This window comes from Protopterus annectens, chromosome 7.part0 (assembly GCF_019279795.1).
Source record: "Protopterus annectens isolate FY-2018-M chromosome 7.part0, PAN1.0, whole genome shotgun sequence".
Classification (NCBI taxonomy): Eukaryota; Metazoa; Chordata; order Ceratodontiformes; family Protopteridae; genus Protopterus; species Protopterus annectens.
In genome coordinates this window covers 228,025,706-228,042,471 of record NC_056739.1, presented here as the reverse complement: position 1 = coordinate 228,042,471, position 16,766 = coordinate 228,025,706, and positions in this window count along the sequence as shown.

The following is a 16,766-nucleotide window of genomic DNA, read 5'->3' as shown; positions in this document are numbered from 1 at the left end:
ACAACACATGGCACTGCTGCTATTTTTCTACTAGGTACTGATGGTCTTCTAGAAAGCATTTCACCAGTTCAATATGACATCAAAACAAAGGAATACAAAATGCCAAAAAATTCAAGTTAGATAGGGACATACAAAATATAATGATGCGTAAACATTTGGGAAGTTCAAAAATACAGTTCAGGAAATGTGGTGAACAAATTCTATTTTTAAGAAATGAGTGAGATTATGAATGAGGTAAAAATAAGCAAAAGAAATAAAACAAAGAAAGGAAGAGAAATATAAAGATTAATAGCATTAAAATTAGAGACAAAGGTATTAAAAATAGACACTGAGATACAAATACATGTAGAATTACTACTAAAATACATAATTATTTCACTTAGTAAAGATAAGTCAAAAATGTAAACTTAATAATTCAATTAAGTAGGATATTATTGTTGATGTTCAAATGAGTTGAGTCTTACTCTTTAAGACCTTAGAGTCTTCAGCAGATCGCGGTCCTGTATGTGAACTGCTTCAAGTCCTTGGAAAATCATACACATGACCACTGTAATGCTGTCAACCCTAATTAGCCTTTGCCATCCTCTCTTTCTTTAACTCTGAGGTTTCCCATGTTTTCTTCTATGAAAAGAATTACATATTTTACTCTTCTTTCTCTGTCTCCATCTTTGTAGCTTTATTCCATCTCAATTTGACAACATTATTCTTGCAATATTTTTCTGGACTTTTTACTGTTTTCATATTTCACATATTGTACAAACTCTCTATGACTCTACTTCTGTTCTGAGAAGGATCTGGTTACTCCACCATCTTGCTGCAACTCTACCAGGTTAGTTCATCAATACTGTAATGCCCATTATTTTCAACTCTCACGCTTTGTGCATTTTCTTAATAAGACAATGTTCTCAATAAGAAATTCATTTAGGGACACAGTAATTATAAACCATGAAAAAAACAACATTTTTTATTGCTTTAGTATAAAAGGTATAAAATATCAACAGTGCACAATACTGCGTACAACAAAATTAATGAACAGAAAAAATGAGATTTCAACAAGCTGGCACCCTGAAAATACTGAACTTCTGGTTTTGTATGCAGGGAATACATCATAAAAAAGTAGCAATATTAGAAAAAGTAAAGTTCAGAACAAATAAAATGATTATATCTTCCTTGCTGCTTTCTCAGACTCAACCAAAGAAATGATGAGAAAAAACAATCAGAAGTCTAAACCTCAAAATGCACTCACTCGTGGCACTCCTTAAAATGGAGAACATCGACATCTGTGCAGTGACAGAGACCTGGTTCAATGCTCCAGAGAGTACCCCTGCATTACCAGGCTATAATTCATACCACACCTTTAGGCCACATAACCTGGACCAAAACACTAAAGGCGGAGGCGTGTCCATATTCATTAAGGATATCCACAACTCCAGGCTAGTTGCTCAGCATAATGCATCCGAGATTATCAAGTGCAACTAACTCTGGGCAAGACCGCAATCCAAATTGTAGCTTGCTACAGATCCCCACCATGTCCAAGGATTCCCACTCCTCATTTCTTGATACACTGGAAAATATTAGGATACAACCTAACACCCTAATAATGGACAATTTCAACTACCCCACCATTAACTGGGAAAAATACTCATGTACCAACTCTTGTGCTCAACGTTTTCGGGAATTTATAAATTCCAATGCCTTGGATCAACTTATCCATACCCCCACCAGGGGCAGCAATATCCTAGACCTGGTTATTACCAACATGGGCAACACCAGAGGTCAATTTCTCGTTGGTTAGATCCGACCACAAGCTAATCACCCTAGACATCCACATCCCTCCCCCACCCCCCATTAGGGAAACCACAGTAAAATATTTCTCCAAAGCCAACTTCACGCTTCTTAAGACAGAAGTGGTAAACTTCACGACACCCATGCTGACGGACAATAGAGGTATGACTGCTGAATCCTACACAAATGCACTTTATAAGCACTTACACGAATGCATGGATCGTGCAATCCCTAACAGAACCAAGATGCTATCCTCCAAAAAAAGGAAGCCAATCTGGTGGTCCCCTGCCATAAACAAACTCTACAAAAGAAGAAAGAAACTGTTGCAAAAAAAAAGAGTAAAATCCTATGATTGGAGAAACTCCCTGGTCAGCCTCAGTAAAAAGCTGAGATCCCTCATAAAATCCTCCAAAGCTAATTACGAAAACAAAATCGCCACTGACTTTAAAGGCAACCACAAAGCATTCTATAGCTATGTCAAGAATCTCAATAGCAACACTCAGATCTGCTCTGAGTTACAGCACAATGTCACTAAATATACAGAACCAACTGATATTGCCAACATCCTGGCAGATAGGTTAAATGCTAACTTTATGCCCCTGTCATCCCCTAAAGGGCCCATCTCTATACCAGAAGAATGCAAAGTTTCTGTAATCATGGCTGCACAGGTAAAAAGCACACTATCCAAAGCCAAGAACACAGCATCCATGGGACCTGACAACATCCCAGGCTGTGTTCTACATGAACTAAAGAATAAACTAGCACCCCAACTAAGTACCATGTTCAGTCATAGCCTCACCTCAGGCTATGTGCCCACTGAATGGTGCACAGTGACGGTTATCCCACTCCACAAGGGGGGAGCCACCACAGACCTCAGAAACTACTGCCCCATTAGCCTAATGAGCCTGTTCTGCAAGGCTATGGAATGTATCATCATGGAACTTATAAACAATGACATTGGTAATCTCCAAACTCAGGACCCCACCCAGTTTGGGTTTGTAAAAGGCAGATCATGTCTCCTAAACCTGATAGACTTCTTTGAAGCAGTCAACAAAGCCGTAGATGAGGGTAAGGTGGTTCACACAGCCTATCTAGATCTCACCAAGGCTTTTGACACCATCCCCCACTCTGGAATTATAGATAAACTCACTAAACTAGGTATAAATCTCTATGTCACAAGATGGCTTGCCAACTGGCTCACTGTAGAACCCACACTGTCAAAGTAGCAGACTCCAAATCCAGCTTCAGACCAGTGACAAGTGGAGCACCACAGGGTTCAATCCTGGGTGCTCTCCTGTTTGGTATCTACTTCTCTGAAGTACAGGCTAACACAGAAGGTCTTTGGCTAACGGAGTTCGTAGATGACTTCAAACTAGGAGCCATAATCAAAACTCCAAAAGATGTGGACATCCTACAAAAGGGCCTCACTGAGACAGATGCCTGGTGTCAAAGCCATGGCCTCAAGCTCAATGCCAAAAAGTGCATTGTCATCCCTTTTGGTAAAAACTCTGTACCCATGAACTACCACATAGGCGGTAGACTACTTAATACCGAATGTGTGATAAGAGACCTTGGGACACAGGTGGACAGTAGTCTCTCCTTTGATAATCACATTGCCATAGTAGTCAGGAAATCCTTCTACATGGCACACCTCATCACAAAAGGTTTCTCATCCAGGAAAAAAGAGGTCATTGTTCCCCTCTACTCATCACTCATTAGACCCATTATAGAGTACAATGCCCCTTTTGGTATGTACCTTATAAGACATCTACAACAACTGGAAAGGCCACAGAAATACCTCACAAAGAGGATTACTGGCCTCAAACAGATGCCCTACGCAGACCATCTCAAAAAACTGCAGCTTTACTCCATTACATATTGCCTACTCAGAGGTGATCTCTGCCTAACACACAAAGCTATGTCAAACCCAGAGCTTTTAGACATGCTCCACTTAAAGAAATCCCAATTCCTATGAGCTATATGCTCTAGGGACCTAAACCTTGTCACCACAGTAAACAGAACATGCTGGAGGGATAGATTCCTGTCGCAGAGACTTCCCATACTCTGGAGCAAACTACCTATCTATATCAAAAAAAGGTCCTCATTAGCACTCTTCAAGAAAAATCTTGATGATTGGATGGGAGATAGGAAATTCATCCCGGGGATCACTTCTGTGGCTCTGCTCGACAGTGGCACAGGAAAATAATTTCCTTGGGTGGTGAAAGCCAGGGTAACTTTTGGCTAGGCTTATATAGGCCCTAGGGCCAATAACCTAGTACCTACCTATGAACCTATATTCAGTCTATTTTATGGAAGTCTGAATACTCAGATGACAAGCTATTGGAGTATAATTAATGTGAAATAGCATTTGTAAGACAAGGCTGGACTAAATCAGAACAATGAAGCTACTAGGCTTTTGGCTCAAAAATAAAATTAATAATGTAATTTACAGTGGTGCAGACATAAAGAGATATGTAAAAACAGAGGTCTGAGAAGTACAATTTGCAAAGAGAGTTTTTTTCTCAGCCAACTACTGTGTTCAAGAAAGGAGAAATAATTCATCCTAAAACATTTGATACGACCACTTATGTGGCATGTTCCAATGCTTTAAAAAGTGACATTTTATCTAAGTCTTTAACTGAAAGAAAAGTCCATGTGGAACAAAGAATTTGTAAAGTATGTAATTACATTTAGCAGCAAAATTATATTCCAGGCTACAGTGTCTAGAAGCAAATTTAATAATAATGCTTGGAGAATAAATATATGATTCATTATTCCTCCAAAGTATTTATCATTAAAGATTGAATGGATGGATTCTAAAAACAAAATATTTACTCTCCTACAGTTGATGTCTGATGCTAAAAAATGTAATGGACATTTTAACAATGTATTTAACTAAACAGAAATTACATAATGGGACGCAGTCTGTCAGTTTACCTAGAAGAGGCATCTTTCACATATTACACAAACTCCCTGTGACTGTACTTCTATTTTGAGAAGAATCTGTTCACTGTAACATATAGGTATACCATGTTAATCAGTCTTCACTTGATAACACTTTGACATAACTACAAAATGTTTTCCAAATCAAACAACAAGTAACACTAGGACTTCAAAACAATGACAGTGATCTTATATTGAAAGGTTTCCAGGACTGATAAGCTATCAATGTATGAGACTCTATAAAATTAGAGTGAACTTATATGATATCATTTATTGAGTTTAATCTTAACATTTTAGAACAGCCATTTTAACTTGCCTAACTTTTTGAGTGTTTTTCTGTCAAATAATGCCTACAACACCATATTCACTATCTATGAACTTATTTGAACTTAAATCAAATAATGAACATGTATTAAAGACAACCAAAATAAAACTGGCAAACTCAATATATTAATCTAGTCAGATCAATGAAGATTCATGGATTAAAATGTTTGATTTCTTAGTATTAATACTTTTGTTAAAGATAGCTATCATCTGAACTTATTTCCATATGAGACAAAGCTATGAATGTTTCAAGAAAAATCAGATAACAAATACAAGGAAGATATGTGTCTTCAATTTGCTAAGAAATATGCCAGGCATCTCAAGCAATCTTCAGGTAGACCTGTTTTTTTTTTCATTGCTTAACTTAATAAGCTAAAAACATAATTATATAATCATACAGAAATGAACATCAGAATGATGCAGTGAGGAATAACTCACTAAACAAGATGGAAGAATGTAAATGCATCACATGTTACTTATGGAGCAAGCAGATGCAAAATCAATATTTACCATACTAAAATGAATACTAGCGCATTTCCTACAGTTAGCAATATTAATACTCTTCTTTATCCTTGAGACTTTGGAACAGTTTTCAATGCCACTTACCTTCTGCATTTGAAAGTGTTTATGACTCACTGATGTTTTGCATAAACTAGATTTTTAAAAACAGTTCAAGAATTCTTAGATAGGTGCAGATCAGTAGTTGAAGTAGTACAATATTGGCAGATAGGTGAGGTGAATGAAAGTGTTGAATATACATTTGTTTGCAACCCAGAAATGCTGAGTTGGTAATTTTTTAAATAAGTGGACAGGTTGTGTTATCTTGCTGTTGCTTATACTGTGCTTTGAAATCTGGTTTAAGCAGTGTCTAAGGTTGAGATTACCTGCTTGTATAGTAAATGACATTGGTACAATCAGTTTTCTGGTAGTACTTTTGTAAAGGTGTTCTCTGTTAGGTAGTGATCATGTGAACTGTGACAGTTTTTTTTACATGAACATGCTACCATACAACTGGATGGACCATAATTGTCAACACTACTGTATTCATAGGTTCATAGGTTCATAGGATAGTACTAAGCTAACTGCCCTTGCGAGCCATTTTAAGCCTAGCCAATTATTCCTTGTGAGACTCAAACCCTGCACCCTGTGTTTGTAAGACAAACACCTTAAGTATTAGGCCACCCTCCCAACCCCTGTAGTCTATGTTGCTGATGCCAGAATATTGTGTTAAACTGGGCAGATTATTGCTTTGTGACATTGCTGTTGTTGCACATATGATTTGAATTTAAAGGCATACTTATACAAATATGTATCTGTGAGATTGCACATAATCTGAAGTGCTAGGGGACAAATAGCCAGGGAAATGTTATGGCTAGGCTTGTATAGGCCCTAGGGCCGATAGCCTAGTACCAACCTATGAACCTATGAACCTATGGCTGACAGTGATTTTCTGCAGTTACTGTATCATGGATACTGAGGGACAGCTATACAGTGATGTATTGTCTCAAAAAGGGAAGGATATGCTTCACACTAATGGCTATGTGTACCATGTGGATTGGGAAAGCAAGAACAAGAGCTATTGGTGTTGTAAATGCAACTTGGTGGCAAGATACAAGGGAAGGACAATTACACTGTTTACATCAAAGGGGGAAAAATTGGTTAGAGACTTGTCACAGATGTTGACTGTTATTATGGTATGGAGGAGTTGTGAAGACTCACTGTAAGCTGACATGATTTTCCATCAGAGGTTGTCATTAATGCACCTGGAGGTATGAAGGAAGACATTGCTGTTACTATCCCATCCAGAAAGACACTGTGTCAGACTGTTAATCATGTGAAGGTCAAGGCTATTCAAGTGTGGGAGGTGTTCACTTTCCTATATTATGGATATTTAAACCGACAGTTGACTTTGCTTAGTGATGCTTTTAAATATAGAAGAACTAAGGATGATTGGGCGAAAGCTCATATGCTGGTGTTATCCACAGCTGAGAATATTCACAATCTTTCAATGTTTAAACTATTGATGGATAATGGCATCTATGTGATATGTGTCTGAACATTGCAGCAGTTAATCTCCATTCATGGCTGTGTTACTGTTGAGATGACTGTTTTTCATCCATAATCACTTTTATGACATCTAGGTCATATGATTTATTTTAAAATCCTGTATGTGATATATAAAAATGACCCCTTAAGGACATCAAGTGCAGACACCTTAATGGTTATGGACATCTGCTGGGTTATAGACCCAATGTTTCTAAAGTACAGACAAACATTCCACTTATGCTCTGCTGATAAGGTCATAATAAGGCTGGAACATGCATGTCCAGAGCTAGTGGGGTTTGGCTTGATTGGTCTGAATGTATCCACAAAGACTTAAAGAGGAAAAGTAAAAAGTTATAGGCATTCATAAGCCATATTGCTGAAATACTTGATGGCCTTAATGGGGTCATTTGCATATATCCCATGGGCCTCTATTACAGGAGGTTTAAGGTATCACATTATGAAAACTTGACTGAGTTTTTCTAGTAGTTTTTACTAATTGATTTGTCTGTATGACCTTTTTACTCTTTTGTTTGTTGGCTTGGATTTACTTGTGAATGCTTTTGCATGGACTACAGGAGATAAACTGTTCATTTGCAATCCCTTGTCAAGAGGACAAGCTTGAAACAGCTTAATTAGAATCATGAGAACTTTTGTGATGCAGCGGGAGTTCTAAAATTCTAGGAACTGTCCAGTTTACTTTTTCCTGTCTAAAAGTAAATAATTGTATCATTTTGAATCATATTCTAAGATGTCAATGAATACAAGTTGGATAATAAGCAAAAGACAGTGAACTGTGTTCTAAACCACTGTCAGTTATTAAATAGTTTTGAATGCTTGCAGGATAACAAAAGGATAGTTTATATACTAGCCTATTGAATGATGCTTCTGATAAAAAGTTTAGGATTGTGTTTCTCTATTACTATCTCTTGTTAATGATAAAACCTAGGGCCTACATTTAACGATCAAACAGAATGTTCATTGATTGGCCATTCATCGTACATAGACCATCAAAAGCTCTTTCCCTCTAAAGGCCAAGTGATCATAAATAAATTCATTGAGCAATCATAGCTGGCAAACATAAAGTGAACAGAACTAGTACATACTTACTGGTAATGTAGGGATAAGGAAACCTGCCCTTTTCCACTGTAGTGCGATCTCGGAGTTGGTATATGTAATTAGCAGGGGATGTGGAGGTGCAGCCCCCCCCCCCACTAATTATATATACCAACTCCAAAACTGTACTACAGTAGGGAAAGGGCAGGTTGCCTTATCCCTATATTACTAGAGGGTACATACTAGTTCCATTATCTATATATATATATATATATATATATATATATATATATATATATATATATATATATATATATATATGTGTGTGTGTGTGTGTGTGTGTGATTTTAAATGCATATCTAGTAATATTAATGGATTGAATAAGCCAGTAAAAAGAGGGAGTCTGTTCAAATACTTGCAATTACATAAAGCTCAAATATTATTTCTACAGGAAACACATTTGCTTAATAAAGATGTAAATAAACTTTAATTGAAGAATTACTTGGCTTTAGCAGGTTCTGGCTTTTGAGCTAAAAGAAGAGGCACCCTCATTTTATGAAAGATGTCATCAGTAATGCCTAAAGTAAAAGATACCTACGTGGATAAAACTGGTATGTTAAACGTTGTCATAACTGAGTGGAATAGAACACAATAAACATTGGTGATCTCTTATTGGACTCCAGGGGTTGGAGCTAAAGATGCAAAAAAAAATGCTTAAATACTATAACCTATTACTTGAAAGGAGAAGTCTTAATGGCTGGTAATTTTAATTGTATTTTATCAGAGAAAGATTCCACTGCAGATAGAAAGCTAAGAATCCCATATTTAGCCTAACACTTAATGGATTTTGTAAATCTTATGAATTTAAAGGCTATATATATGAGCTAAGGAAAACAAACTCACTTCAATGTACCCATTATTCCTACAGATATGGAACACAAATATTGATACAATTTTTATCTTAATCTGTTATTACTTATCAGAGAAGATTCAATATTTTTATTTCTATTATAAGACCATAGTGCTATAATCCCTAATATCATGTCAGAAATTATAAACTAATACATCATATGGGATTACCAGTGCACATTATTAAAATTAAAGGATTCAAGGATTGGTAGGTTAAAGAGGTCAACTTTATTTTAGAAATAAACATGAATTGTGAAGTAACTGACATTGTCCTATGGGATTCCTTAGAGGCTTAATTAAATGGAAAAGTTGCAAGCTGTATATTAGTAAAACAAGACAATGGGACAAAGAATTGAATAACAGGCCAAAATAGACACACTAAAATAAATATGAAACCAAATGACATTGTCCGTCAGTTTGAACTTAAAAACCTTAATACAGAATATGTTGAAATTCTAAATTATAAAGTTTCAATAAATCTGGAAAAATGTAAACTACAGGCATAGTCAGTAAACACTTTAAGCTTGCATAAACTTGCTCTTAGGTCAAATAAAATTAATAAACTAAATCATATTAAAGAAATTATAACACAAAAGGTATGTAGAACAGATATTATAGGTATTCTTGAGGGCATTAAAATATTTTATGAAAATATAAATAATACAAATAACCTAGATAATGATGATATAGTTGGAACTCTTCTATGGGAAAATATAAATAATACATTAACAAGTGAACAAAAAAAATGATAGACCATTCACTTTAACATAAATAAAAGATAAAAAAAGTATAAAAATAATAAAGTGCCGGGCGTAGATGGTCTTATTCCAGAAACATAATAACTGCTACTGGATGATACAGGTAAAATATTAGATAAGATCTATAGAGAAATAAAAACAACTGCTGAAGTCCTCCCATAATGGAAATATTCCATTATATCACCTATTTTAAAACAAGATATGGATCTACAAAGCATTCATCATACCGACCATTTTAGTTTTAAATGTGGGTTATAACATGTTCATGTCCATTTTACCTAACAGAATTAATCTACTTATACCTAAAGTAATTGACAATGATTAAGCTGGGTTTATTTGAAATATACAAGTACAAATAGCACAATAAGAATGCATACATTAATAGACTATGCAAATAAAAATAAAAAATAACTTGATTAAGATAAAGCTTTTGACTCAGTTAATTGGCCACCCCTGTTTAAAACTCCTAAAGTGTATAATTTATCACCTGAGCTAAAAGCATTATTTTTTTTTAAATTTTTAAGTTATACAATACCTATTGTGCTTATGTTAAAATAAGTTATTTTCTTTCTAATTCCTTTAAATTACAAAAAGGCATAAAACAAGGCAGTCCATTATCACCTTTACTTATTGCATTAGCTATAGAACCCTTTGCTAACTGTATTACAGCCAATAAGAACATTAATGTTATCAAATAAAAGAAGATTTCAAACTAAAGATTCAACATTTTGCTGTTGATATTTTACTAACAATAGGAAATGTAGAAAATTCATTAGAACATATGATTATTTCCATGAGTAAGTTTGAAGAAATCTCAAACCTAAGATTTAATCATAATAAAAAAGCACATTATGAATTATTACAAAAATATAAAAAAAAACATACAAAATATTCAAACTTTAATTGGAATAGCAATCAAATGAAATACCTTGCTATAACCATTATGTCTAATAGCAAAGTAATGATGCAAACTTTCAATATGTTGCTTATAAAATTTTAAGTTTAGTCACAAATTGGAACAAATTCTTCTTTCTCACAGAACATTTAATGCTTATTAAGATGGTAATTCTCCCAAAAATATTGTCTTGCAATCTTTAGTACTATCTTCACCAAAAGAAAATTGATGAAGTAGATAAATAATATTTTACTTAATTTTTTGGTATCCTAATAAACCAAGAGCTTCCTTTTACTGGCACCAAAAATGTTGGGATAATGGTGGAATAGTATTCCCTGATATTCAATTGTATGCTACTTCAACAAGTGTAAAGTTCTAGCATTGTGGATAAATTAATCTTATGATTCAAAATGGAAACAAATACATCAAGTAATATTATTATTAAATAATAAATATAGCACAAAAATAGCACAGCTAGTAATAAATAAATAGTACCAAATAGTTTTATCTGGTTATTAAAATATTTTTGTGTAAATGGTATTACAATACCATCTCAAATTCTCCTTTTAAATAACATAATTTCCTCTTTTCAAAAATGTAAATATTTTAACTACTGTATTAAAGACTTAATATCTTTTATGTTTCCAATTGCATATTAAAATGACTGCTTAGAAACTCATACCTTCAGCAAAATGCAACTAGTGAAACAACAAAGTAATTTAATTTATCGGCATCAGTTCTTAAATGGTACTGATATATATAATGTTGAAAATTTAAGGTCCAAATACAATCAATATTCTGAGAAATGGTTAATTTTACAAATATTTAGAGACTTTGTAAATACAGAGGTAAATAAGATATTTAACCTAGATAAGTAATACTTCCCCAAATTATTGGAATTCTTAATAAATATCAATAATAAGGCAATAAAAAATAATATTGGTGGCAAATTTATAAACTTCTTATGTTAAATTTCACATAATTAGCCAATTCCTATTGGAACTACTCAAAAATTAATAATGAAAACATCTCCGAAGAATGCAAGAAATTAATATTAAAATCTAGAGACAAAACTATATCTTCATTATACTGGAACATTTTTACTTGAAAATTTTTACCCAGAGCTTTTGTCAATCCTAACAAAATTACAATTATATATAAATCAAACAATATTAAATGCTAGAAAATTGATTCTGAAATAATAGCTGATATGATGCATATGGTATATGTATGTGAAGTCATCTACATTTTTTGGAAGGAAATTAATAACTTTATTCAATCTCTGTGATCAGATAGGTCTAATATTTCCAAATATTTGCTTTATTTAATGCTCTAATTCTTGATATGATTCTAAAAACCCAAGTGACTCTTCTTTGCTCTATTCTTGCTATAGTCAAAAAAGTAATTAGTAAAAATTGGAAAAGTAAAGTTACCCCCTCTAGTGTTGAATTTATTAGTATGGCAAAAAGCATTTGCAATAGTGAATTGCATACTGTAAAGAGGAGAACTTCTAATATTACACATGCATATAAATCTTGGCTTAAACTTAAAGACTTGCTTGAAAAATATTGATTGCTTTTGATCAGCTGTGGACCTATGTAAATAGTTAATTGTTTGTTTAATAACTGATTTGCTTATTTATTGTTTTAAAACAAAATAAAAAAGGTGTATGCCAAAAAGGAGGAGTCACAGACCAAAGCCAAATGAGATACAATTGGTGGCCCTTTTCTACTTTGGAGTAAATATCCCATTCTAATTAGAATGGGTTCTATCAGATTGCCAATAAGCTATCCAGTGAACTATACATACAAATGCTGATCTGGAAGAACCCATAAATAATTGTGTGAGGCAGTGCGGAGGGACATGGCAAGATTTAAATGGGCAGAATACATTATATGACCTTTTTCCACAGTGGTAGTAACCCATTTGCAGAACTGAAGCATGCTAAGCAGAAATTATCTTCCTTTTACACAGCTAATCTGGTAAGTACTCAGGGATATAAGATATCCTAAATCATTGTTTAGTAATTTAGCTATAATATGCTTCACAGTCTTGCAAACAACACTACCAAAAAATAAGCCTGTAATTCTCAGGGTTGATGGAGGAATCCATGCCGCTGAACCACTCTGGACAAAGCCAAAATTAATGGGGGACAAAGGCCCAAAAATAGGAACAATTTTTAAATATTGCTCTTTGAAACTTAGAAAGTTGGTAAATTAAAACACTTTGTGTTACTGGGCATTTCCTGAAGAATAAGAAGTCTGAAATTCAAATTTATGTCATTATGAATTCCATATTTTCCCAGAAAACTAAAATCTTTTTTGAGGAGCAGCCCAAAAATATAAGGTAAAAATCTTGACATTATGCACAAATCTGGACAATTGAGAGGTATGGAGGATTCGTCTTTATGAAGGAGCACTCCAATAGTTGTTTGATAGATGTTAGCATACCTCAAACATTGATACAGAGATACTGGCAGGACTCACTGAACTGATATATTTAATTGTGTAAGATGCTGAAAGGGCTTGGTCAGGAGTGTTTTGGGTAAGTGTGTCATGATGGAGGATTGAGGCAGAAAGAAGGCAGGGAAAGGTAAAGCTTGAAAAGAATGTGTTCAACAAAATATAAACAATATTCTTGAGGTGACAGCATCAAGTATCACAAATTATAAGTTTAGTATGGAATTGGCTACTCCCAACCTTACTGTTAAGCCTGAAGAATTCTTTATGCTATCCCTTGATTTTGTAGTTGGTTTTGGATTTCCTAATGGCATGATTGAGGAATATCCCCATCCTCCTGAAAGTGCCATTTGTTGCTAGACATCTGTCACATGCCATGTTTTCTCCAGCACTTATAGTCCACAGCCTTATAACAGATTTTATCTGGGTGGGTAAGACACCTAGAATCAGTAGAAATCTGTAAAGATACTGGATCTTTTTTATTGGATGGCAGTATATCAGAGCAAGATGGAAATTAAATCTCCCCTGAATTAAGGTAGAAATAGGAGTTCAGTAGAAGAGTATAATTTCAATCTCCTTGTAGAAAGTTTGGGATCCTAGCAATCTAGATTGCTGGTATGACCAGTATACAATTAGAAAATTGAGGTTGAATAATATGGTTATCCCCATAATCTTTATTTGGCATAATCCTCTTTTCTGGATTGAGAACTTTCTCATATGGTAGAATGGATATCAGGAGGAATATTTTTTTTTTTTATTAAGGATGCATGGGATTTTAGATGAGGCAATTTAAATGTGCTTCATGAACAGTTTTAACAGGTCAAGATGCACTAGTTGCAATATTTAGAACTGCATTCTTGTATGACTGGTCTTGTGATTCTACCACTTAAGGGGGAGCCTAGTCTTAAGTGTTATATACCATTTGTCAATTGGGATCACAGTTACAATACTCTACTGTCAAACACTGGACAACCCAGAAGAGGTACTGAGCCCAGTTCTGTGAAAATGGAAAAGGATGGTTACCCCTGATTATCTGAGTCTTAATGGATGGGGGGTTTCAGTTTAATGACAGAAATCATCTGACCATGTTAATCCAGATTCACTATTATAAAATATTACACTTGTGGCAGCACAGTCCACAATGGCTCTTCAATAAGGGTGACATTAGAAATGAATGTTGTAGACACTGTGAGAAAAGTAGCATAGATTATTTCCAAATGACCTGGCTATACCCCAAGTCCTGGTAATCTGGTGTAAAATTATTGACAAAGTACAATGGGCTATAAGAGCACTCTTTCCAAATACATATAATGTACAGTCTTGGTTGTAATTAGACTGAATCATTAGATACTACAGCCAGAGCTTGAGTAAGATCAGCCTTAATGACCATCCTTTCACTACTCTTTCATTATTAGAAATCCCCTGTAGACAAATAGATATTCCTTATACTTATACACACCATAAATACTTGCACATCTAGGAGAGTAAATATGAGAACATGGTAAGAATAGTGGTCTATTCTTCTGTTTTAATTTTATTCCTAGACATAGGCAATACTTGCTACTCAATGGATAAGGGCATTGCAGTTAGAAGATTTGTAGTCTGTGTCATTAAGGATTAAAGGTAATTTTATTGATCATTGTACCCATATTTTTATATGACTAAACAGTTAGGAAGATTCACTCATGTTTGTCTTTAAAAAGTAATATCTCATTATAGTTAGGTTCATTTTAGCCAGCAAGCAATGAGTTGTGTGATATTTCTGATGTGACAGTTTGCTGTATGTAGGATCAGATGTTATGAATAAAATAAAAATGCATTAAAAAAAAGAAGAAAATAAGAATAAGTAGGCAGCAGCTTTAGGAGCTAATTTTGCTGGGCAGCTGATGCCATTGGTGATTATCAATAAATAATTAGAAATTGGTTTTGTAGTAACTCCAGAAAGCAGAGGGTTTATTAAGGGCCACAAAAATGGTTTTGTTTGAGAGGGTCACAGCAAGATGTTTTGATTTTATTAGGAAGGTTATAATAAGTGGAGGGATGTAATTAGAAGTACATTAATAAGTACAAGATCAAAAGACTGCAAACTCTGGTGAGCAAGGGGGCAATTTGGTCAAATGCGGTGGTATTTATGGAATCCAAAAAATCTCTGTGCATATATATATATATATATATATATATATATATATATATATATATATATATATATATATAAATACCAATACATACATATATGTCAGTTTAAGGATAGTTGACATCACCCAAAAGGAAAGCAATTGTTTCCACTTTTCTAACTAGTTAAAGTATTCTCCATACTCTAAAGTGCTCATAGGTAAGGTTCTATAATTTGATGTAATGTGATAATTAATTCTGCTGAGGGTTACTAGGACTTCAGTCAATTCAGAATACATATTATGTGGAATCTCATGAGAGACAGTGAGGCTGCAAATAAATATGGATGCTTCCCTACAGCTGTCGGTAGATCTAACTGCATGAGTGTCACTGCATATTTAAATACAGGTAATGTTACCAATGCGTTTGAAGCAAGTTCCTTTAATCATGCAAATGCTGCTGTCTTTGAATGTAAAGAAGACCTCATGTTTAGACATTCAGTTGTGTCTAGTATTCAGCAGTTCTACCTTGAGACTTGATATTTTTAGGAATTTAGTTTGATATTTACAATAAAATAAGAATTTCAATAACTGCTGAAAGTATAAAAGTAGAGACATTTCAGTGACAGAAGAGAAAAGTAGTAGTTTTTTATTGAGCATGTTTTCTGGTTTATTCCTTCAGAAGTGAATCAGGCATGGGTCACTGGAAAGAGACCTAGAAGAAGACGCTGGTATATGTGGGCAATTGTATTTCCAGTTTGCTTGGGAACACATTGGAATCCCACAGGACAAGCTGTAGAATTTTCCCTGAGGATAGGAAAATCTGATCTACCCTTTTGAGCGTGACACCACTGTAGCCTTCATCACAGGATCATAGGATCATAGGAAGTTAACTAGGTTATTGGTTCTGAGGCCACCTACAAGCCTAGCCAAGAGTTTAGCCCAATGTTTTGACAAGTCAGCACTTAATGCCCCTATCCAGCAGGGACTCAGGTGGAATCCCAGAGGTGTATTTTCTGTTCCCCATCCAGTCATCCAGGTTGCACTTAAAAAGGGTTAATGAGTTACACTGCTTGACATGGAGCAGGAGTCTATTCCACAGAAGGGTGAGTCTCTGGGACACAAAAATATCCTGCCAATAAGTCCTATTGATTTCACAGACCAGGTTGAGGTCACACATGTGGGTTACTCGAATGGAGCTTGACTTGCAGATATGCAGCAGTCCCATCAAGGCGAGGTCTGAGATTGCTTTGTATGCCAGATAGAGGTCACTTCTGAGGAGTCTGTAGGAGACTGAGTAGAGGGACAGGGCCTTCAGCCTATCTGTGTAGTGTAGATGTTTGAGGCCCTGGATTCTCCTGGTGAGGAACCTCTGTGGTCTCTCCAACTGCTGTATGTGTTCTGTGAGGTACATGCCAAAAGGGGCATTGTTCTCAATAATGGGTCATACAAGGGAAGAATACAGGGATATTATGACCACCTT